The sequence below is a fragment of the Anolis carolinensis genome, unplaced genomic scaffold (assembly GCF_035594765.1).
Source record: "Anolis carolinensis isolate JA03-04 unplaced genomic scaffold, rAnoCar3.1.pri scaffold_10, whole genome shotgun sequence".
In the NCBI taxonomy this organism is placed as follows: domain Eukaryota; kingdom Metazoa; phylum Chordata; class Lepidosauria; order Squamata; family Dactyloidae; genus Anolis; species Anolis carolinensis.
In genome coordinates this window covers 6,561,634-6,583,912 of record NW_026943821.1, presented here as the reverse complement: position 1 = coordinate 6,583,912, position 22,279 = coordinate 6,561,634, and the positions used below count along the sequence as shown (strand labels likewise).

The 22,279-nt window shown below is 41.6% G+C and overlaps 1 protein-coding gene across 4 annotated transcripts in view; it reads left to right on the top strand.

Annotated features, from left to right (window-relative positions):
• The first annotated feature begins 3,856 nt into the window (after positions 1–3,856).
• fbxo46 (F-box protein 46) overlaps positions 3,857–22,279 on the top strand; it is a 31,811-nt gene continuing 13,388 nt past the window's right edge. The window contains exons 1-2 of one of the 4 annotated variants that reach the window (XM_062962163.1): positions 14,909–16,367; positions 19,251–19,385. The gene's annotated coding sequence lies outside the window, so the exon portion shown is untranslated. Of the gene's footprint in view, positions 3,945–14,908; positions 16,368–19,250; positions 19,386–21,083; positions 21,572–22,279 lie in introns of those variants that run through there. The other 3 variants (XM_062962162.1, XM_062962161.1, XM_062962164.1) reach the window with 3 other exon arrangements.

Below are 22,279 nucleotides of genomic sequence, written 5' to 3'. Positions count from 1 at the left end.
GGGATGGAGTAGCCTCATGGCTTCAGAGCCTGGGCATTTCTTGGTTGGCCAGGTTGAAAAACATTGAATAGCCTTGCTGCGTGCAAGCCTGGCCGCTTTCTACCTCGCGGAATCCTTGGTTGGCCAGTTTGAATAGCAATGAATAGTCTCGGTGTGGCAGGTATGAATGCTGCAATTAGGCACCTTGATTAGCATTTAATGGCCTTGCAGCTTCAAAGCCTGGCTGCTTCCTGCCTGGGATAATCCTTTGTTGAGAAGTGTTAGCTGGCCCTGACTGTTTCCTTTCTGGAATTCCCAATTTCCCTGCTTTCAAAGTGTTGCACTTTATTTACTGTCCTGGTTTTAGAGATTATATTGTTCTGTATGATTATACCACAGTAATTATTTCATATCATATTTATAATCTTATATTATATGCTTAGAAGTGGATTAAATGAGGCCCTTCAACCCAGCTGTATAAAAGCCACACTGAAGTGGATTATATGGCAGTGCAGACTCAAGATAATCCAGTTCAATGCAGACAATATAAGATTATAAATGGGTAATATAGCTGTGTGGAAGAGCCTTGAGTCTACACTGCCATATAATCTAGTTCAAATCAGATAATCTGTATTTTATAGGCAGTGTGGATCAGGCCTAAGTGCACTCTGCCTCTGCCCTTGGCGCCATTTTGTGATGTCTCATGGGCCTTGTAGTCCCGTTCCTAGTACCATTGTGGCAGACGAAGAGGAAAACATGGGATTTACACCGTTTCAGCCAGAAACGGAGCCCCTGCACCTGCAGGATGTTTGCCCTCAAGAAGTTAGTCAAACAAGCCTTGGGCAGGATTCTCCCCCATTTTCTAGGAAAGACAATTATAATAAAGATAGAGGCGCTAGGGAGGCGAAGCGCTGAAGCACCAGGATCGCAGCCAAACAATTAGCTGATTAGGTCTGCTTCCCTTGGGAAATTCTAAGGAGTCATACATCTGGACAGAGTTGAGTTTAATTTCTAGTTCTCCAGGGAAAATGTTATTCTGGCGGGAAGCGAGACCCTATTTAGGTGTTTCCCCGCGAAGGAAACCTTGCGGAGTCAATTCGTCAGCTTGTGGAGTGAGATCGTGTGTAGACTTCGTACTCCAGTTCCCTGTATCCCGGACCAAGTTTCAAGCCGTCTTGTTTCACGGACCTTGCCACGGACCTAGTTCTTGTTCTTTGTTGCCTCGTATCAAGTCTTGCTTAGCCAAGTATCCAGTTGTTTTCCAGCCTTGTTGTCAAGCCTCCATGGACTAAAGACCTTGTCATCTCCCCACACTTTGCTTGGCAAAGTGTGTGTTTCGGTTATTGGATTATAACTTTGGACTCTAATATCTCATATTGGACATTGTTTTCCTGGACTATATTTGACCTTTCCTGAAAGGTCTACTTCTGAACTATATTCTTCACTTGTTTTTATTGACTTTATATATTTCTTTAATAAAGATATTAGATAGAATCTGGTCTCTGCGCATGGTTATTGGTGCTCCGCAGCCTGGGTCCTGACACATTTTGACTGAGGGAGTTGCTAGGATACGAAGGGGGTGGGGCCTAAAAGCAGCAGGGGCGGGGGCTAAAGGCAGCAGAGCCTACCTTTCTAACTGGCAGTTAGGGGGAGAAAGGCTCTTCCTCATCCTCTGTAATTTGGACTATTTTTCTAGGTTTTTTTGATTGAAAGACGTATTTTGGATGACTATGTCTTTTGTGGCCAAATTTGGTGTGATTTGGTTCAGTGGTTTTGTTGTTTACTCCATAGTAAAACGAACATTACATTTATATATATATATAAGATTGCATGCCATGGCATTTAAAGCGGTATAATAATAATAATAATAATAACTTTATTTATATACCGCCCTATCTCCCGGATGGGACTCAGGGCGGTTTACAGTCATAAAAGCAAACACAAACATTACATAACAACATAATACACATTATTAAACAAAGTACAATAATACAATTATAACAATAAATCACACTTACATGACCAGATCAAGGGGACGGGAACCATAAAACCAATATATTAAAATGTATCATTTTAGGCTAGGGAAATCTTGTGCAATATATTCAGGCCCAGAAATCGGCGGTAGTCCAATGTAATTACTCAAAACCTGCCGACACCACCAGGTCTTCAGTTCCTTATGGAAATTGGATAATGTAGGGGATTGTCTGATCTCTTTTGGCAATGCATTCCAGAGCCGGGGGGCCACTGCCGAGAAGGCTTGTTCCCTCATCCCCACCAGCCGCACTTGAGACGTGGTGTCAAACTGAAGTAATTCGACAGTGCAGACTGCACTCAAAGACTGAAAGCAATCATCTTCCTATGCAAGTAAGGTTTCTCTCAAACTGCATTGCTTCCAGTGTAGACGCCCCCAAAGGCTATCTTTGTTCTTTGTTGAAATGACAGGCAGTCCCATGTTCCTCCCCAAACTATAGGTCTTGAACTTAAAAAGAGTCTGTGTTGCTGTGAGTTTTCCGGGCTGTATGGCCATGTTCCAGAAGCATTATCTCCTGACGTTTCGCCCACATCTATGGCAGGCATCCTCAGAGGTTGTGAGGTCTGTTGGAAACTAGGCAAATTGGACCTCACAACCTCTGAGGATGCCTGCCATAGATGTGGGCGAAACGTCAGGAGAGAATACTTCTAGAACATGGCCATACAGCTCAGAAAACATACAACAACCCTGTGATCCCGGCCATTAAAGCCTTTGACAACATATAGAACTCTTGTCTGTTTGAGGCAAGTGTGAATGTTGCAATTGGCCAACTTGATTAGCATTTAATGGCCTTGCAGATTTAAAGCCTGGCTGCTTCCTGCCTGAGAGGATCCTTTTTTTGGGAGATGATTCCGGCCATGAAAGCCTTCGAAAGAGAGTTTAAGTGAAATCAAAGTGCAGTAACTGTGCAATGTAGCTGCTGACTGAGAGTGCATCCACACTAAAAATGAATGCAGTGTTGACACCACTTTAGCTCTTCTGGCTCAATGCTCTAGCATCCTATGAGCTCAAAAGGTAAAGGTTTCCCCTGACGTTAAGTCCAGTCGAGTCTGACTCTGGGGGTTGGTGCTCATCTCTATTTCTAAGCCGAAGAGCCAGCGTTGTCCGTAGACACCTCCAAGGTCATGTGGCCACTGGGATGACTGCATGGAGCGCTGTTACCTTCCCGCCGGAACGGTACCTATTGATCTACTCACATTGGCATGTTTTCGAACTGCTAGGTTGGCAGAAGCTGGGGCTAACAGCGGGCGCTCATTCCGCTCCCCGGATTTGAACCTGCGACCTTTTGGTCCACAAGTTCAGCAGCTCAGCGCTTTAACACACTTCACTAAGGTAAAGATAAAGGTTTCCCCTGACGTTAAGTCCAGTCATGTCTGACTCTAGGGTGTGGTGCTCATCTCCATTTCTAAGCCGAAGAGCCGGCGTTGTCCATAGACACCTCCAAGGTCATGTGGCCGGCATGACTGCATGGAGCGCCGTTACCTTCCCGCCGGAGCGGTACCTATTGATCTACTCACATTGGCATGTTTTCGAACTGCTAGGTTGACAGGAGCTGGAGCTAACAGCGGCCGCTCACGCCGCTCCCGGGGCTTGAACCTGGGACCTTTCGGTCTGCAGCTTTTACACACTCTGCCACCGGAGACCAAATTGAGCTCAAGCGGAGCCAAATTGCATTCATTCGACAGAACACGGCAATGTTTTCCAAACTCTGGCCTTCCAGGGGATTTGGACTCCATCTCCCAGAATCCTTAATCATTGGCCAAGGCGGCAGAGGCTTCTGGGAGTTGAAGTCCACAGAGAGTGAGGGAAGCAGCTGGGTGGGTGGCGCGCGGTGAGTGTGCGCATGCGCGCTGGCTATCCCGGAAGTCCGAGGAGTTGCTTGGGCAAAGAGGCAGGGAAGCAGACTTTCCCCATCAGCCCAGGTGTGGGGCAGGTAAGAGAGGGAGAGGGGTTTGGGAGGGCACGATTAACCCACCTGGTTGGAAGTGGGAGGGTTTGAGGCTATAATGGCGAGGGTTTGAGGCTTGGCCCCTTCCTTTGATTAGGGTTGCCAACTTCTTTCCCTCAGCTGTGCTCCTCTGCTTTCAGCACACAGGTAGAGCATATTGTTAGCATAAGAAAATAGAAAGATGTGAGAAGCTTTCTTTGATTTCACTGAAATCAAAGGGACAAAAGGAGGGGGAATCAATCCACCTTCTATCAGGGACTGTTGCTGGCAGCAAGAAGACTTTGTCCTTTCGCCTTAGTCACAGTTAGTTCCAGGTCTGCAGTCATCTTTGCATTGGCCCCATACATGAGAATTATGGCTATATTGCAGAGGGAGGGCAGGCTGGTGCAATGGAAAGAAAAGCAGCCATATGTTTGCACAAAAGGGCTTGTGCAAATAAGGTTATTCTTTAGTGATCGAAGGGCGTGTGCTTGTCTCCTTAGGGATACTTTCATGTGTACTGGACTGAAGCATTTGTAGGGATAGTTGTGTGATCCACAAACTTGAGAGGTTTTGGTTTTATTATTATTAACTTGAGAGGTAGAGGTTTAATTATTATTATTATTATTATTATTGTACAGTAGACTCTCACTTATCCAACATAAATGGGCTGGCAGAACATTGGATCAGCAAAAATGTTGGATAATAAGGAGGGATTAAGGAAAAGCCTATTAAACGTCAAATTACGTTATGATTTTACAAATTAAGCACCAAAACGTCATCTTTTACAACAAATTGACAGAAAAAGCAGTTCAATACAGTAAAGTCTCACTTATCCAACACTCGCTTATCCAAGTTTCTGGATTATCCAAGCCATTTTTGTAGTCAATGTCTTCAATATGTCGTGATATTTTGGTGCTAAATTCGTAAATACAGTAATTACAACATAACATTACTGCGTATTGAACTGCTTTTTCTGTCAAATTTGTTGTAAAACATGATGTTTTGGTGCTTAATTTGTAAAATCATAACCTAATTTGATGTTTAAAAGGCTTTTCCTTAATCCCTCCTTATTATCCAAGATATTCGCTTATCCAAGCTTCTGCCGGCCTGTTTAGCTTGGATAAGTGAGACTCTACTGTATTAACTTGAGAAGTGGAGGTTTAATTATCATTATTATTATTATTATTATTGTACAGTAGACTCTCGCTTATCCAACATAAACGGGCTGGCAGAACATTGGATCAGTGAAAATGTTGGATAATAAGGAGGGATTAAGGAAAAGCCTATTAAACGACAAATTACATTATGATTTTACAAATTAAGCACCAAAACATCATATTTTACAACAAATTGACAGAAAAAGCAGTTCAATATATAGTAATGTTATGTAGTAATTACTGTATTTATGAATTTAGCACCAAAACATTGCAATGTATTGAAAACATTGACTACAAAAACATTTATTACTAAAAACTGACTACAAATAAAGATAGAATTGCATAAAATGAACGTACAGTAACAACATTGTTGGAAGTTAAATCCATGAAAAGTTCAGTCCTTGCTGCCTAGAGAAACAATTGTGGATCTGAGTGGGAGGCAGACAGTGTTGGATATTCCAGAACATTGGAGAAGCGAAGGTTGGATAAGTGAAACTCTACTGTATATGTATTTATTATTATTTATTGTAATTTATTATTTTTATTCATTTTTAAGACACATACAAATAATTTACAATTCCCACCACCACCACCACGAGGATTTTTCCTTTTACATATGAATCCTTTTTGAGACGATCCTTATATATTTACATATTATATAACATTTGCATCATCTTTCTTATGACCTGATCTCTAGAATGATTTATAATAAAATTCTTGATCCGGTTCCATCTTTCTTCAATTTCTGAGATTCTATTTTCAGGGCCTTTTTACTCATTCAATTTTACATTCATAATCTCGAATTCCATTTGATCCACTGACACCATTTATTTATTGTCTACCTTGATTTGTCTTTCCATCCCAAAATAATCACCACTTGTGTGCACTCAATTACTGCTTCTTTTATTTCCCTGCAATTTCCTTTTCCCTTTCTTTTTACTAAGACCCCCCATTTCTCTTTTTATAACCCAATCAGTTCCTAATATTTGGTTTGACACATTTTGTATAAACTGCCAGAAATATTGTATTTGCCAGTGCTGGCTTGGAGGTCAACAGAAAGGGCAGTTTATGCACATGATTTGGAAATTTGAATATTTGTTGTTGTTATTATTTATTATGTATTATGTATTATATTTACATCCTGATATTATCTCTTGATTGAGGCTCAAAGTGATCCCAAGGCCTTTTACACTCCCATATAATCCAGATTATCAAAGGCGATAAATGACATTATCTGCTTTGAAGTGGATTATATGAGTCTACACTGCAATATAATCTAGTTCAAAGCAGATAATTTGGATGTTATATGACAGTGTAGAAGGAGTCTTAATGCACTGTGTCTATGGCAATATTGTTTTTACTCTGATCTAGTCTTCTGGAATAGCAGGGAAACCAATCATCTTGAGGAAAGTTATCCTGACCCCAGTGCTGATGTTCTCAAAAGTACTGGTTGCAAAATCTCACATTATTATTATTATTTCGTATTTATTATTATTTATTACTATTTATGATTGGGTTGCTGTGAGTTTTCCGGGCTGTCTGGCCATGTTCCAGAAGCATTCTCTCCTGACGTTTTGCCCACATCTATGGCAGGCATCTTCTAAGGTAGTGAGGTCTGTTGGGAACTAGGCAGGTGGGGTTCATATATCCGTGGAATGTCCAGGGTGGGAGAAAGAACTCTTGTCTGCTTGAGGCAAGTGTGAATGTTGCAATTGGCCACCTCGATTAGCCTTGCAGCTTCAAAGCCTGGCTGCTTCTTGCCTGGGGGAATCCTTTGTTGGGAGGTGTTAGCTGGCCCTGATTGTTTCCTGTCTGGATTTTCTCTGTTTTATGAGGTTCCCAACAGACCTCCACACCTCTGAGGATGCCTGCCATAGATGTGGGTGAAACGTCAGGAGAGAATGCTTCTGAAACATGGCCATATAGCCCGGAAAACGCACAGCAACCCAGTGATTCTGGCCATGAAAGCTTTCGACAACACATTATTATTATTATTATTATTATTATTATTATTATTATTATTATTATTATTATATCTTGCTTTTTGACTCTTAAAAGAGACGCTAAGCGGTTAACAACGATAAACAATGCAATGGACAATTCAAAATCCACAACATGTAAACACTAAATCTTTCAAATATTCCTTTGGGAAAACATCCCAGCCAATACAAATCTATTAATCCCAAAAAGAGGAACTTTTCCCCAATAACTGACCAGAAATTTGCTGGTGAGCAATGTATATGTTTATATACTGAATCCAGTCTATTCTGTCACTAAAATGTGAATGGAAGAGAGCATCATATTATAAAAGTGTTTTCGGGGATATTAATTGACTGGTTTGTTTAATCATATCTTTATATTTTGTATGTTGTGGATTTTAAACCGCAGTGTTTTTTAATGTGTCTTGGTTGAGATAAAAGTGGGATAATAATAATAATAATATAATCATTTCATTATAGTAATAAAACAGTCTCATGGCAGTGTATCCTTCTCCTTGCCTTTTCTAAGTTGGAAAGAAAAACCCATCTTAGGCCCCATCTCCACTGCCATATAATGCAGTTTCATAATGCCGTAAACACTGCATTATATGTCAGTGTAAATGGGGCCTTATATGCTTTACTCACATCTCCTCCTCTTCAGGTTTCAAACAATTTCCAAAATGTACTGCATTAACCTTTAGAGCCCATCTCATCCTTCGAACATGTCATCCCAGCCATGCAATCTGCTGCCATTTGTTTTCCTTGTTGTTTTTGTCACCTGAATGGTTTGGAATGAGCCACTGAGTCATCTGATAAGATAACACACCTCCTGCCCCATTGGGAAAAGCAAAAAACCAAACCAGATTAACGCCCCACAATATACAGCGTCTTGAAAAGAGTGAAGGCTGGCTTGGTGACTCAGCTCACCTGATGGTGCCCCGGAGCATTTAGTTCCAATGGCATCTCTCCCTTTGCGCAATCCCAAGAAAGCACTTTTGTGGCCTTCCAGCTCTCTCTGCTTCCTCCAACCCATGTTCTGCGTTGGTGAATTACACGGGTTTAATTACACTTCCGTGGGTGGATTGTAATTTCCAGCCTTGGGCTTGGCAAGGAGTCGTATCCAGCCGCTGAGCAGGTGACAGCTTACCTTTGATATTCCTATCATGTTCATATTATTTTTCGCTGATGCAGTGAAAGGACTGTTTTTGAGAGCAGGGTTCAAATCCCCACCTGACTACTAAGTAATCTTGGACAAGTCGCACTTTCTCAGCCTTAGAGGAAGGCAAATCTCCTCTATTCAAGGTTTTGTCCCTTTGCTCATCCTGATCCTGATCTGCACTGTCGAATTAATGCAGTTTGATTTACACTTTAACTGTGATGTGAAGGAATCCTGGGAGTTGTAGTGTTACAAAACCTTTAGCCTTCTCTGCCATAGAATATCGGTGCCTCCCCAGACTACAACTCCCTTTATTCCATAGCATTGAGCTATGGAAGTTAAAGTGGTGCCAAACTGCATTCATTCCACAGTGTAGACACACCATAAGGGATCAGTTTGCCAAATCTTCAACTCCTCTTTTCTACTCCTTCATAGCAAACTACGTATAATAGAGTCTCACTTATCCAAGCCTTGCTTATCCAAGATTCTGGATTATCCAAGCTATTTTTGTAGTCAATGTTTCCAATATATCGTGATATTTTGGTGCTAAATTCGTAAATACAGTAATTACAGCATAACATTACTGTGTATTAAACTGCTTTTTCTGTTGTAAAAAATTTGTTGTAAAACATGATGTTTTGCTGCTTAATTTGTAAAATCATAACCTAATTTGATGTTTAATAGGCTTTTCCTTAATTCCTCCTTATTATCCAAGATATTCACTTATCCAAGCTTCTGCCGGCCCGTTTAGCTTGGATAAGTGAGACTCTACTGTATATATATTAGTGTGTTGTCGAAGGCTTTCATGGCCGGAATCACTGGGTTGCTGTGAGTTTTCCGGGCTGTATGGCCATGTTCCAGAAGCATTCTCTCCTGACATTTCATCCACATTTATGGCAGGCATCGTCAGAGGTTGTGAGGTCTGTTGGAAACTAGGCAAGTGGGGTTTATAGATCTGTAGAATGTCCAGGGTGGGAGAAAGAACTGTTTGAGGCAAGTGTGAATGTTGCAATTGGCCACCTTGATTACCATTAAATAGCTGGCACAGTGGGTTAAACCCTTCTGCTGGCAGGACTGCTGACCTGAAGGTTGGGTTGCTGACTGGAAGGTTGCCGGTTCAAATCCAACCTGAGGAGAGCGCGATTGAGTTCCCTCTATCAGCTCCAGCTCCATGCGGGGAGGACATGAGAAAAGCCTCCCACAAGGATGGTAAACACACCAAAAAAAATCTGAGTGTCCCCTGGGCATCGTCCTTGCAGACGGCCAATTCTCTCACACTAGAAGCGACTTGCAGTTTCTCAAGTCATTCTTGACACGAAAAAAGCATTAAATAGCCTTGCAGCTTCAAAACCTGGCTGCTTTCTGCCTGGGGGCATCCTTTGTTGGGAGGTGTTCTTATCGCTGTGTCTGGGTGTTCTCATATCAATGGAATACGTTGAGATGTTTTGGCCTTAAAATAAATAGAATTAGATTGTGTGTGTGTGTGTGTGTGTGTGTGTGTGTGTATATGTTGGAAAAGGTACATTTTTGAAGTGTAACTCTAGCTGTGTGTATCTTCTTTTTCTTCATTCACACAGTCGTTTCCAACTCTTCGTGACCTCATGGACCAGTCCGCTCCCTGTCGGCCGTCACTGCCCCCAGTTCCTTCAAGGTCAAGCCAGTCACTTCAAAGGATACCGTCCATCCATCTCGCCCTTGGTCGGCCTCTCTTCCTTTTTCCTTCCATTTTCCACAGCATCGTGATCTTTTCCAAGCTTTCATGTCTTCTCATGATGTGGCCAAAATACTTAAACTTTGCCTCTCATATCCTTCCCTCTGGGCATTATTTCCTGGAGAGTGGACTGGTTGGATCTTCTTGCGGTCCAAGGCACTCTCAGGATTTTCCTCCAGCATCACAGTTCAAAAGCTTCTCTTTTCCTTCGCTCAGCCTTCCTTATGGTCCAGCTCTCACATCCATAGGTTACTGTGGGGAATACCATTGCTTTGACTATGCGGACCTTCGTTGCCAGTGTGATGTCTCTGCTCTTCACTATTTTGTCAAGGTTGGCCATTGCTCTCCTCCTAAGAAGGAAACGTCATCTGATTTCCTGGCTGCAGTCTGCATCTGCAGTGATCTTCACGCCTAGAAATATAAAGTCTGTCACTGCCTCCACTTTTTCTCCCTTTATTTGCCAGTTATCAATAGATGTGGTTGCCATGATCTTGGTTTTCTTGATGTTTAACTGCAACCCAGCTTTTGCACTTTCTTCTTTCACCTTGGTGATAAGGCTCCTTAGCTCCTTCTCACTTTCAGCCATCCAAATGGTATCATCTGCATACCTAAGGTTGTTAATGTTTCTTCCAGCAATTTTAACTCCGGCCTTGGAATCGTCAAGCTCTGCACGTCGCATGATGTGTTCTGCGTACAAGTTGAATAGGTGGGGTGAGAGTATGCAGCCCTGCCGTACTCTTTTCCCAATCTTGAACCAGTCTGTTGTTCCGTGGTCTGTTCTTACTGTGGCTACTTGGTCTTTATACAGATTTCTCAGGAGACAGACAAGGTGACTTGGTATCCCCATACCACCAAGAACATGCCACAGTTTGTTATGGTCCACACAGTCGAAGGCTTTAGAGTAGTCAATAAAGCAGAAATAAATGTTTTTTTGAAACTCCCTGGCTTCCTCCATTATCCAGCAGATATTGGCAATTTGGTCTCTGGTTCCTCTGCCTTTTCTAAACCCAGCTTGTCCATCTGGCAACTCTCGCTCCATGTCTTGCTGGAGTCTGCCTTGCAGGATCCTGAGCATTACCTTGCTGGCATGGGAAATAAAGGCCACTGTTTGAGCATTCTTTAGCGTTTCCCTTTTTTGGTATGGGCATATAAATTGATTTTTTCCAATCTGATGACCATTATTGTGTTTTCCATATTTGCTTGCATATGGCATGCATCACCTTGACAAGCATCATCTTTCAAGATTTTAAACAACTCAGCTGGGATCCCATTGTCTCCTGCTGCCTTGTTGTTAGCAATGCTTCTTAAGGCCCATTCAACCTCACTCCTCAGGATGTCTGGTTCTAGTTCGCTCACCACACCGTCAAAGCTATCCTCTATATTATTATCCCTCCTATACAGATCTTCTGTATATTCTTGCCACCTTTTCTTGATCTCTTCAGCTTCTGTTAGGTCCCTGCCATCTTTGTTTTTGATCATGCCCATTTTTGCCTGAAATTTACCTCCGATGTTTCTGATTTTCTGGAAAGAGGTCTCTTGTCCTTCCTATCCTATTGTCTTCTTCCACTTCCATGCATTGCTTGTTTAAAAATAGTTCCTTGTCTCTCTTCGCTAGCCTCTGGAATTGTGCATTTAATTGGGCATATCTCCCCCTATCGATGTTTCCTTTCGCCTTCCTTCTTTCTTGGGCTACTTCCAGTGCCTCAGCAGACAACCATCTTGCCTTCTTGGTTTTCTTTTTCTTTGGGATGTACTTTGTTGCCGCCTCCTGAACAATGTTGTGAACTTCTGTCCATAGTTCTTCTGGGACTCTATTTATTAAATCTAGTCCCTGAAATCTATTCTTCACCTCCACTGGATATTCACTAGGAATATTTGTGAGATCATATCTAATTGGTCTGTGTATTTTCCCCATTCTCTTTAGTCTGATTCTAAATTGTGCAATAAGAAGTTCGTGATCTGAACTATAGTCAGCTCCAGGTCTTGTTTTCACCGACTGGATGGATGTCCGCCACTTTTGGCTGCAAAGGATGTAGTCAATCTGATTTCGGTGTTGACCATCTGGTGTATAAAGCCGTCTTTTAGGTTGTTGGAAAAGGGTGTTTGTTATGCACAGTGAGTTTTCCTGGCAAAATTCAATCAGCTTACGTCCTGCTTCATTTTGTTGTCCCAGACCATGCTTGCCTGTGATCCTGGTTGTCTTTTGACTGCCCACCTTAACATTCCAATCTCCTGTAATGAAAATAATGTCTCTTTTAGGTGTGTTATCCAGTAGGTGCTGCAGATCCTCACAGAACTGATCTCATTCTGCTTCTTCAGCAGCTGTGGTTGGGGCGTATATTTGGATCACTGTGATGTTAAACGGCTTGCCTTGAACTCGAATTGAGATCATTTTATCATTTTTTTGGGTTGTATCCAAGCACTGCTTTTGCAACTTTGTTATTAACTATGAAGGCTACATTTCTTCGGTGTTCCTCTTGTCCGCAGTAGTAGATCTGGTGGTCATCTGTTGTGAAGTGGCCCATTCCAGTCCATTTCAGTTCACTGACTCCCAGAATGTCTATCTTTAATCTTGACATCTCACCAATAACCACGTCCAGTTTGCTCTGGCTCATAGATCTTACATTCCAGGTTCATATAGTGTGTGCATATGTGTGTATATGTGTGTGTGTGTGTGTGTATGTATATATATATATATGTATATGTGTGTGTGTGTGTATATATATATATATATATATATATATACACACACACACTAGCTGTGCCCAGCCACGCGTTGCTGTGGCGAAGTATGGTGGTATGGGAAATAAAGTATTGAGGAATTGGTGGTAGTTAAGGTAAAGGGTAAAGGTTTTCCCCTGACATTAAGTCCATTATATAGCTGTGTGGAAGGGCCTTGAGTCTACACTGCCATATAATCCAGTTCAAATAAGATAATCTGTGGAAGAGGCCTAAGTGAGGCCTAACTCTGCCTGTCCCCTGGGCTGAGTGGGTTGCAGGGAGACCAAGTGGGCGGAGCTTAGCCTTCTAACTGGCAGCAATTGGATAAAAACAATTATTCCTTTCCCTCTAATTAGGACTTTATTTTTCTTTTCTTTTTGTTGTATGAACGTAGAGGCATGGATGAGGGGTTGTGCTGCCAAGTTTAGTGTTTCTGGGATGTGTAGTTTTGTTGTTTTGTCCTAGGCCGAAATTTCATTACCCCTTTATATATATAGATATATAGATATATTTCTGTGGATACTTGCCATAGATGTGGGTGAAACATGGCTACTTCTGGGCAAAGCAATCCAAAAAGGAGACGGACATTGTCCCGAGAAGGAGAGTTTGGATGTGTTCCCATATCCCAGCATGGGCTCTCCTTTGGAGGCTTGGCATGTGCCATCTTTCGCATGCCAGCTCGCAGAAGCCGTGGCCACCCACCATCTTAAGGCCGGCTGGCCTGAACGAACTGCTGACCCATTAAAAAGTGTCCCTTTTACAAAACCTCCCTGTTTTTAAGGCACTCCTGTGGAGAGCAATGTAAGCATTGAGAGGAAAAGAATGGCTGGCTTTTTTGAGATAGCATATCAGCTTTGGAATTCCCTTGTAAGTCAGGGAGAGGCTTCACGGGGCGTTTGGGATTAATATTTCATTGTGTCGTTTTCTGTGATTTCTTGGCATGCCAATGAGATCCCTGGAAAGCAACTTCTTTGGACGATAATTGCCAGGTTCCTCTTCGGGAATAGTACAAGAAGGCACTTTTATCCAGCTCTTTATACAATATTAAATTCCCTTTTAATGTTTTAAGTGTTGTAGGTTTTACACTGTAATATTTAAGAGAGGAAAGTGGGATGGAAATACATTAACAAACGCTAAAGCAGTACACTCTCGCTTAACCAGAACTCATGCAATAACATTATTATTATTGTGTTGTCGAAGGCTTTCATCGCCGGAATCACTTGGTTGCTGTGAGTTTTCTGGACTGTATGGCCATGCTCTGGAAGCATTCTCTCCTGACGTTTCACTCACATCTATAGAAGGCAGTAAACAAAAAACAACACTCAGAAAACAGGAAATCCAGACAAGAAACAACCAGGGCCAGTTAACATCTCCTAACAAAGGATTCCCCCAGGCAGGAAGCAGCCAAACATTGAAGCTGATTCAGTACTAATCAAGGTGACAAGTTGCACCATTCACACTTGCCTCAGGCAGAGAAAAGTTATTTCTCCCACCCTGGACATTCCACAGATATTTAAGTCTAACTTGCCTAATTTCCAACAGACCTCACAACCTCTGAAGATGCCTGCCATAGATGTGGGTGAAACATCAGGAGAAAATGCTTCTGGAACATGGCCAGACAGCCTGGAAAATTCACAGCAACTCAACAATAAGATTGAACAAATATTAAAACACCAGTACAGTAGACTCTCAGTTAAGGACTCAAGCAAATGCATTATTATTACTACTACAGTAGAGTCTCACTTATCCAACATAAATGGGCCGGCAGAACGTTGGATAAGCAAATACGTTGGATAACAAGGAGAGGTTAAGAAGAAGCCTATTCAACATTAAATTAGGTTATGATTTTACAAATTAAACACCAAAACATCATGTTAGACAACAAATTTGACAGAAAAAGTAGTTCAATAAGCAGTAATGCTATGTAGTAATTACTGTATTTACGAATTTAGCACCAAAATATCACGATGTATTGAAAACATTGACTACAAAAATGTGTTGGATAATCCAGAACGTTGGATAAGCGAATGTTGGATAAGTGAGACTCTACTGTATTATTATTGTTGTTGTTGTTGTTATTAATAATAATAATAATAATAAACAATCATAATATTAGCATGCAACAATTATTAAAATGCCAATACAGGAGATTTTCAGTTAACCAGGACTCAAGAAAAGATATTATTATTATTATTATTATTATTAATAATAATAATAATAGTATAGAACAAATATTAAAACACCAATACAACAGACTCTCAGTTAACAGGACTCAAGCAGGTCTATTATGAATAATAACAATAATAGCGGAAAACAAAGATTAAAATGACAGACTCTCAGTTAACTAGAACTCAAGCAACCAGAATTCTCAAGCAACCAGCAAGCAAAAAAAAATAAAAGAAATAATGCTTTAAATATAAATAAATAATAAGGAGCCCCGGTGGCGAAGTGTGTTAAAGCACTGAGCTGCTGAACTTGCAGACCGAAAGGTTCCAGGTTCAAATCCCGGGAGCGGCGGGAGCGGCCGCTGTTGCTCCAGCTTCTGCCAACCTGGCAGTTTGAAAACATGCAAATGTGAGTAGATCAATAGGTACCGCTCCGGCGGGAAGGTAACGGCGCTCCATGCAGTCATGCCGGCCACATGACCTAGGAGGTGTCTTTGGACAACGCCAGCTCTTCGGCTTAGAAATGGAGATGAGACCAACCCCCAGAGTCAGTCACGAATTGACTTAATGTCAGGGGAAACCTTTACCTTTACTTATATACACACACACACAATAAAAGGATAAAGCTGTTACATTAAGTTTTTCTTTGTTTGTTTGTAATGGCAGTATTTCAATATTAAGTCAAAACAGAGTTTATGATTTAATATGGGATATAGTTGTTAGGCTTACTTGAATGGCAACTCTCAAACAACCAGAAACTACATCTTATCAATTCCTGTGAGTGCCGTTTAACTGAGAGTCTACCTGAACTCATACATTTAAAATTCATATGTAGACTTGTATAATAGCTTTATGCGATCATTAATTTTAAAAAAGAAAACAATACACACAAGCAGCTGTTTTCTATGAGCATGGCATCAGGATTGTAGGGATCTGGTTGATTTGTTTCCTTTTCGCCTGTGTTTTCAATTGTGAATTGCACCCCGGTCCCTAACTGCGGATTAGGGGGGAAAAAACAAAACACCAAGTGAGTGTGTGTGTGCGCTGAGACTCTGCCGCCGTCCATATATGGGCATGCCCCAAACTCTGCTTTCTGATTGGCTGCCGAGCTGCATGCATATGTCTGTCAACAAATGGGGGCGCCTTGCAGATGGTGAGTGTATGGGGCAGGGAGAGAGTGGCAGCCTTAAAGGGCCCGCTCGATGGCGACGCAGAGCAAGGGAGGGGGCCGTTTGGGGCTTAAAAGGGACGCTGGCCCTTTAAGGGATCAGGTAGCTAGCGCATGCACACTTTCACACACAGTGGAAGGGAGGGGGGGGGCTTGGGTTAAAAGGAAAATTCACCCCCCAAAAATGATCCCTCCCCCTTTAAAAAAAAACTCCCCTCTTTGGCAACCTGTGGATTTCTTCCTATTTCCTCCTTTCCATTGAAACCATTTAAAGGCCTCCAAGCCCAGGATGATGGGTTTTGCAAGAGGCCTCCTCTAGATCAGAGCTTCAAACACACCCATCATCCACCAATGGCTTTGGAGTAACTGGTAAGTGGGGTTTTGGAGATGGGAGGCGGTGCAAAGATCTATAGAAATGATAACACTATAGTCCATTGCAATGTTGTTGCCTTTGTGCTAAAGCTGGCACTTTGGGGTGTGTGTGTGTGTGTGTGTGTGTGTGTGTGTATATATATATATATATATATATATATATATATATATATATATATATATATATATATAATTGGGGGGAATCAGAATGTATTGTATACCTTAGATTATTACACTATTCTATTATTTATTATTGTATTTATTATTATTATTATTATTATTATTAGCCTAAAAGACACATTTCACTCATGTGTTGTCGTTGTGATGCTCACACACCCACCTTTGAAACGCTGGCATGAAAAGACATCTGTTGTCTCATTGATAGCTGGCATCGGCAAACTTTGGCCCTCCAGGTGTTTTGGACTTCAACTCCCACAATTCCTAACAGCCTACCGGCTGTTAGGAATTGTGGGAGTTGAAGTCCAAAACACCTGGAGGGCCAAGGTTTGCCCAAGCCCCCAAGATAATCTCTTCCCATCTGGATCATAGAATCCTAGAGTTGGAAGGGAACCCCAAAAACCATCCAACTCTGTTTTCCCAGGTAGGGAGACACCATCAAAGCTCGCCAGACAGATGGTCATCCATTCTCTGTTGAATCATAGAATCATATGGTTGGAAGGGACCCCAAAGGCCATCCAGTCCAACTATATTCTGCAAGGCAGGGAGACACCATCAAATCCCTCCTGACAGATGGCCATCCAGTCTCTGCTGAATCATACAGTTGGCCGTGGTGGAGGCTCCTTCTTTGGAAGCTTTTAAGCAGAGGCTGGATGGCCATCTATTGGGAGTGCTTTGAATGCGATTTCCTGCTTCTTAGAAGGGGGTTGGACTGGATGGCCCATGAGGTCTCTTCCAACTCTACTATTCTATGATTCTAAGGGACCCCCAAAGGCCATCCAGTCCAACCCCATTCTGCTAGGCAGGACACAACCAAAGCCCTCCTGACAGATGGCCATCCAGCCACTGTTTTGATATTGATTATATTATTATTACAGTAGAGTCTCACTTATCCAAGATAAACGGGCTGGCAGAAGCTTGTATAAGCGAATATCTTGGATAATAAGGAGGGATTAAGGAAAAGCCTATTAAACATCAAATTAGGTTATGATTTTACATTTTTTTTTCGTGTCAGGAGCAACCGGAGTTGCTTCTGGAGAGAGAGAATTGGCCGTCTGCAAGGACATTGCCCAGGGGACGTCAGGATGTTTTGATGTTTTTACCATCCTTGTGGGAGGCTTCTCTCATGTCCCCACATGGAGCTGGAGCTGGAGCTGATAGAGGGAGCTCATCCGTGCTCTCCCCGGGTGGGATTCGAACCTGGCAGCTTTCAGGTCAGCAACCCAACCTTCAAGTCACGAGGCTTTTATCCCCTAGGCCACAGGGGCTCCATTTTACAAATTAAGCACCAAAACATCATGTTATACAACAAATTTGACAGAAAGAGCAGTTCAGTACGCAGTAATGTTATGTTGTAATTACTGTATTTACGAATTTAGCACCAAAATATCACGATATATTGAAAACATTGACTACAAAAATGGCTTGGATAATCCAGAGGCTTGGACAAGCGAGACTTGGATAAGTGAGACTCTACTGTATTATTATTATTATTATTATTATTATTATTATTATTATTATTATTATTAGGAGCCCCGGTGGCGAAGTGTGTTAAAGCACTGAGCTGCTGAACTTGCAGACCGAAAGGTGCCAGGTTCAAACCCTGGGAGCAGCGTGAGCGGCCGCTGTTAGCTCCAGCTTTTGCCAACCTAGCAGTTTGAAAACATGCCAGTGTGAGTAGATCAATAGGTACCGCTCCGGCGGGAAGGTAACGGCGCTCCATGCAGTCATGCCGGCCACATGACTTTGGAGGTGTCTACGGACACTCTTCGGCTTAGAAATGGAGATGAGCACCAACCCCCAGAGTCAGACATGACTGGACTTAGCGTCAGGGGAAACGTTTACCTTTTTTACATTATTATTATTTATTATTATTATTATACATTATAATCACAAGGACTATCCAATCCAACTCCATTATCTCAGGTAGGAAGATACCATCAAATCCCTCCTGACAGATGGCCATCCAGTCTCTGTTGAATCATAAAATCATACATTTAGAAGGGACCCCCAAAAGCCATCCAATCCAATTCCATTGTGCCAGGCAGGAGGACACAACCAAAGCCCTCCCGACAGAAGGCCATCTAGCCATTGTTTTGACATTGATATTATTATATTTATCATCATCATTATTCTACATTGATATTATTAGTATAGTTATGCTATTATATTATTTCACATTATTATTATTATTACTGTACTTTTCTATTATTATTTAATATAAAATATTACATTATTCTACATTATTATTATTATTCTACGTTATAACCACAAGGACTATGCAGTCCAACTCCATTCTCCCAGGTAGGAAGACACTATCAAATCCCTCCTAACAGATGACCACCCAGTTTCTGTTGAATCAGAGTTCTAGAGTTGGAACGGATCTCCAAAGGCTATCCAGTCCAACCCCCTTCTGCCAGGTGGGAAGACACCATAAAGCAATGTGAGGATACAACCTCACAACCTCTGAGGATGCCTGCCATAGATGTGGGTGAAACATCAGGAGAGAATACTTCTGGAACATGGCCACACAGCCCGAAAGACATACAACAACCCCACCATAAAGCACTCTTTACAGATGGCCATCCAGCCTCTGTTGAATCATAGAATCTTACGGTTGGAAGATAATAATAATAATAATAATAATAATAATAATAATAATAATAATAATAATACTTTATAACCTGCTCTCTCTCCCCCGAGGGGACTCCTAGAGGCCATCCAGTCCCACCTCCATCTGCCAGGCTGGTATACACCATCAAAGCTCTCCTGACAGATGGCCATCCAGGCACTTTAAAAACCTCCAGAGAAGGAGACTCTATCACATATTTATTCCAGGTGAGGTGTGACTAAAGCATAATAGAATGAGACTATTACTTCCTTTCATCTAGACTAAGCATAGATAAACTTCAGTCGACCAGTTGTTTTGGACTTCAACTCCCACAACTCCTAACAGCCTACCAGTTGTTAGGAATTGTGGGAGTTGGAGTCCAAAACACCTGGAGGGCAGAAATTTGCCTATATCTGATCTAGACTCTATAATCCTATTGATGTGGCCCAGAATCGTATTGGCCTTTTTTGCTTTCGCATCACACTCTTGACTCCTTTTCACCTTGTAGTCTCCTAGATCCCTTTCCCATGAATTGTTTTCAAGCCAGGCGTCAACCATCCCATATCTGTGCATTTCATTGTTATTGCCTAGGTGTAATATCATTCATTTCTCTTTATTGTTTTGTTTTCTTTCTCCTCTTGTTATTTTGGAACCAGCTCCCTAATCTGTGAAGGTCATTTGAGATTCTGGGCCTGGATTGGCTGATTTGGCGATAGTCTCTTATTATTATTATTGTTGTTGTTGTTGTTGTTGTTGTTGTTGTTGTTGTATGACACAGCAAACAAGAGAGATATGCTGGATTTCGTATCACAAAATCACAAGTCAAACACTTCCCAAGTGTCTAGGACTGTGTGATGTATTTTCGGATGATGCACACAAATCCCAGTAGGGTGACCTTTTGCAGTTGCCAGATCATGATTTTGTCAATGTCTATTGTTTCCAAATGCCGGCTGAGATCTTTTGGCACGGCACCCAATGTGCCGATCACCACCGGGACCACCTACACTGGTTTATTATTATTATTATTATTATTATTATTATTATTATTATTATTATTATTATGTACAGATGGATGACCAAAGAGGGGTGTGTATCAGGTGGGCTTCATCCCAAACACATTCTAAGGTCAGGAGAGAATGCTTCTGGAACATGGCCATAAATCCCGGAAAACTCACAGCAACCCAATGATTCCGGCAATGAAAGCCTTCTACAACATATGGGAAAAGTTTATTAAATTGCAAAAACTTTCTGCTGGAGGCACATCCTGCAGCACGTTTTTGCTCTAGTTTTTCAATGAATATCTCATCATCAACTCTTAACAGTTTGTGGCAGCAACAAAAACAAAAGTTTCTGGAATAAAACAACTAATTTCAAAGTAAGGACTACACAATTACACACAAAATAACACTTTCAAACCAGGAACAGAATTTTTTCAGGTGTTGTTACATAGTTTAATAAATGCTCTGGGCTGTATTTCAGTAGAAGGAACTGGTAAAACTGCTGATTCCTTGCCTAAGATAAACCCTATGGGATTGCCGTAAGTCGGCAAGGAGATATATACACAAGATCTGACCTTGGTTCTTTTCTCCAAAAATGCTGCAGACTAGAGCTTGGGGCAAAAGATGTCGTTTTGGTCTGTCATTCCCAGAATCCACTGACTCCTAGAAGAACAATCCAATGAGCCCCAAATGCTATAGACGAAGCATGGGCAAACTTTGGCTCTCCAGGTGTTTTGGACTTCAACTCCCACAATTCCTAACAGCCGATAGGCTGTTAGGGATTGTGGGAGTTGAAGTCCAAAACACCTGGAGGACCGAAGTTTGCCCATGCCTGCTATCAATGAGACAACAGATGGCTTTTCATGCCGGGATTTCAAAAGTGGGTATGTGAGCATCACGGTGACAACAACACATGGGTGAAATGTGTCTTTTAGGATAATAATAATAAATATAATATTTAGCATTGCCCATGCTTGCTATAGCCTCTTATTTCAGAGGAAGAGACTGGAAAAACTACTTCTGAGTATCCCTTGCTTAAGAAAACCCTAAAACATGCATGGGGTTGCCACTATTATTATTGTTATATTTATTATTATTATGTTTATTAGTCAACAAGCAACTGGAAGGCACAAACTTCACGTCTCTGCGTATCAGAGGATGTTGCAGTGCCGGTTATAGTGGAATCCTATGGCTATAAATTGTGTAACGCAAAAGATCTCTCCGTCAGTCAGGGGAGGCCACACCAGAAGTATAAATAGTTCCGGCACATGATCCGGTTTGTTGCTGATAAACACGAGATAGATGTGTTCCAAGCAGTGGTGAACATTTCTGGGGAGTCACACGACCCTATTTAAGGCCCCTATTTACAAGGAGTAGCTTTGTTTGTGTCTCTGCTGGACCCTCTCGGTCTGCAGGTAGGGTTTCGTTCAATGGAAATGTTCCCATGTTGAGGTTCATCCGGGGCAAAAGGACAGTTTCTCCGAAATGTTGGGTGGGAAAAGCTGGGCTGCCAAATGTTCCTCCTTGACTTTGTTGTTGTGTACCTTCAATCTGTTTCTGACTCATGGCAGTCTTTTCTGGGGCTGAGAGAGTGTGACTCGCCAAAGGTCACCCAGTATGTAACAACATTTGAACAATGTTCTGTTCCTGGTTTGAAAGTGTTATTTCCTGTTTAATTGTGTGGTCCTTACTTTGAAAGTACAGTAGTTGTTTTGTTCCAGAAACTTTGTTTTTGTTGCTGCCACAAACTATGTTGAATTGGTTGAGAATCAATGAGATATTCATTGGAAAACTATGGCAAAATGTGTTGCAGTAAGCACCACAAAAACAAGTTTTTGCAGTTTTTCCATGCTTTTATGATAGAACTAATTAGGAAATTGTATTTATAAGCCAGGAACAAAAATGGTGTCACATTGTGTAATTCTCATTGGTGTTGTTCAAATCAGTCTTATTATTACTATTCTCTTTATTTATACCCAGCTTTCCTCTTTTGAACAAGACTCAAAGTGACTTATATTGAACTTATCACAGGGTTTTCTTGACAAGACATGTTCAGAGTGGCTTTCCACTGAGGCTGAGAGAGTGTTCCTTTCCCTAGTGCATTTTAACACACACACTATGTT